Source organism: Pseudoliparis swirei, chromosome 17, assembly GCF_029220125.1.
Source record: "Pseudoliparis swirei isolate HS2019 ecotype Mariana Trench chromosome 17, NWPU_hadal_v1, whole genome shotgun sequence".
NCBI lineage: Eukaryota > Metazoa > Chordata > Actinopteri > Perciformes > Liparidae > Pseudoliparis > Pseudoliparis swirei.
In genome coordinates, this window is record NC_079404.1 from 17,993,928 (window position 1) to 17,997,533 (window position 3,606).

The window sequence follows — 3,606 nt, forward strand, 5'->3', positions numbered from 1 at the left end:
GCTGAATGCTTTTTTTCTGGCTTCTTAATAAAGATTCACCTGCATGCGGCGTGTACTGACTTCAAATAAAAGTATATATTTCATTCTCAACCTGAAACACAACACAGCTTTTCTTCTACACTCAGAAATGAGTTGTCCAAATAACAAGCAATCAAAATGAATTATGAGGATACTTTCAGAACATATACGGAGCAGACATAATTGAAATCAGTTGTAGGATGGAGCTTTCCCCCCCATCATTCACTAGTTGTTTCCTGGAACTGGAATTTACCACCAAATTATAGCTGTAATAATGTAAAGACTTCCTACTGTAACTACTCTCCATATTTCAGCCATAAAGTGCTGCATCAGCTCATGGAGCATGAGCATGGGGCTGTGGATTTAGTTGTCACAGCAGCAGATATTTTGATTTGCAGTAAAAGCACAGGAGTAACAAATAACATTTACGACAGCTCTGGTTCCAGTCATCTGTCACGGTGTGGCACATCAGAGAGAGAGAGCATGCACAACACCAGCTCCCTGGAAGTGCACCTCGACATATACACATGTGGACATGTTTGGCAAGATACATATCCTCCGTGTCTGTGAGAGGTGTAAGGAAAGTAGGAAATCCTTTTAAAATGCAGAACACCAGAGTGGATTGGACTCTTTAAAAGCGGCGGGAACAATCATGTACATTTGAAGGGCATATTTATAATCTTTCATAATTGTATCTGCACAATAAGGGATTGAATGTAATGTTATATACTGTATACTATTTCAATAATAGGCCCTTTTCACAGCAGCCATTTTGACAAATCATAGCAGGATGATAAAAGGTGTAATTCATTCATTATGGTCCAGTGGGTCACAGCCCTGCATGCACAAAACAAGGCTCACCTACATGGAATAGGGACATCATTAATGTTGTTGACAGAGCGGTGCATGGATAACATATACTTTTGGAAGATAAACCCAGAAGTTAGCGGCACATTAGTTCACTTGACAAGAAGCCAATGAGATCTTTCCATTGGACGCTCGATTAATGCATAAATATGCTCTGTGGAAAACACAAATTTATGATAATTACACGTTTTGTTCTGCAAGATAATCTTCACAAATGAACACCACCTTTACAATTTTTGAAGCTTGAATGCAAATTGACAGAAGTATATGGCGAACGTTAGGTGATAAACAAACTACACTACCATCGCACACAACGGAGCCAGGTTGTTAAGACCATAAAATGCTTAAAAATACACGAGGAATAATTACTCCGTATTTATATCGTAAAACAAAACTTTAAACCTTGTCGACCTTATCTCAGGCATCTAAACAAAACCCCATGAAAAAAAACGTTGACATTGCGATCATCTGACATCCTTTGCTCCTTCCTATTCTAGGGAGTGATTCTCAATTATTAGGCCCGCTTAACAGCAGGTGCGTTTCATTTTCTTCTGCTCACCGTATGCTTTTGACCCCGCCCCCTCACTCAGCAAGTGGCCACGCCCCTGACATATAGCGTCTACGTATCATCAAGTAAAAATCCTGTTTCCACATCATTTTTAGATTTCACACCGGGATGTCTTGATCGCGTGAGTGATTACCGAACATGAGAAAAGTTTGAGTGGTCTAAAAAATGTTACTTCAGATGTCGGATGAAATACAAATGTGCTCAGTGCGCAGACATTATCAACCCAGGCAATCTGTGAGGGCACCGGGGATCCAAAGTGTATGCATGTTCAGTGTGCATGAAGGGCTGTGAGAGGAAACGTCACCAGCTCGGTCCCAGGAGGGCGTGGCAGCATCGCCGCATGAATGTCTACGGACACGCCTTCATCTCCACCCTGCCGGGAAGCCGGCCATTATGTTATTGGAGTTGGCAGCTTGATTGCTCCCGTCACAGGGATTATTATCAAGTGGCGTTGAATGCCCCCTCTCTCTGCAGAGACAAGCCCATGTCTGTTCGGAAATCTAATCAACCAAACTGGAGTTGGATGACCTCATATTTCTAGACTTTTTTTTTCTCCTTCAGATATGTGATACTATGGCCCATTAATATCCCCTGTATGGAATTTGCTGTTTGCGGACTGGAAGCAACAGAGAACGTACTAATGCACACATTCTGTTATTATTTTCTTTAGATTGTGCATATTTGGTTAAGTTAATCATCTCGTTACGATTCTGCACCTGCTCACTATGTAAATATTAGTTGTCATGACATTATCGATTAAAATGTTTTGTACATCCTGTAATCATGTTTGAGTTGAGTGTCGAATATCAGAGTATCCTCAACCGGCATGGGCTAAATAATGAAATTCAACACTGCACCTGTACTTACAGGAAATGTATTTCCTATTCATTTGAGAAAGTCACACAATGCTCTGGATGTCGTGTTCTGCTCCTTTGGCTCCAGGGAAAAGTCATGTTTATCTTTGCCCCTGCTTGTGGATTTTTTTCAGGTCATAACCAAAGCCCTAAGTAAACCAGCTCTGAACCAATGGACAGAATAATGACTTTTTAAAAGCAAATAGTAACGCAAGAAAGAGTGAAATTGTAAGTTCTGAACCATGCCAAATCCAGTTGAAGTCCCCGGAGCATCGATACCCCTGCAACTCAGTGCAGTCATAGAGCAGCGGTTCCTCCAGGCTATTTCACACCTCGATGAATGGAGAACCGGATCATCTGACCGGGAGGAACACGTTGCCGGTGCGGTTCACAGCCGATCAGGAGGACGAGAAGTGGATGTCGTAGAGAAAATCTTAAAGTGGGGAAATTAAAGTCCTGCATTGTCGTGAGAACACCGACAGGAAAGAAGCCAGAAAAACTAAACTGTCGGTGGAGAGAATGTGCCGCGATGCAAATGACCACTGAGTCCTTTGGAGCGGCCATTCACTGCTTTACTTTGTCTGCCAATGAATGAGCCACCCAGCAAAATCCGGCAGTATGGTAGCTGACCAATGAGCCTCCTCAGTGTGTCCTTGGATTAACCAGCCATCACTCTAACCACCCTACAGGGTGTAGTTTGTGTTTTTATTTCTCCTCGCTATCTACCTCTGACACCTGGAAGTTGAGAATGGCTGCATCTCAGGCGGTTTGTTTAAATCATTTGAAGTATTGCTGACTCCATTTTTTACGAAGCCATCATTCAGGAGGACAGTGGGGCAGCGGAGGCATCCAGTCAGGCGGTGTTCCCATCCATCCACCTGATTTCATGACCCTTTCCTCCAGCTCGTGCTTTGCGGTTCCCAAGCCTGCTCACGAAAGGATCGGCCATCAAAGTTTGATGATGCCCCTGTGACTATTATTTTACCATTGAGGTAGCTCCCCAAAAGTGAGAGAAGACTACATCTATCAGGCAAGAGTTCAAAAACAAAGAACTACAAATAAGAATTTAAAGTGAATATACTCCTATTTTCCGGGCAATGAATTTACAAATTATGGGAATAAAATGAAAATATTAGGGTTTTTTCCTCAGTCTATATTTATATCAAATCAAGATAGATCCAAGAGGCACATTTCATTTCATAAGCAGTCATAATCCCATAATTTGCCAAATAAATGTATTAATTTGTTAAATACATACAAGGTCCAGTGTGCCATGTGGTGAGACAAACTTGGTGAACC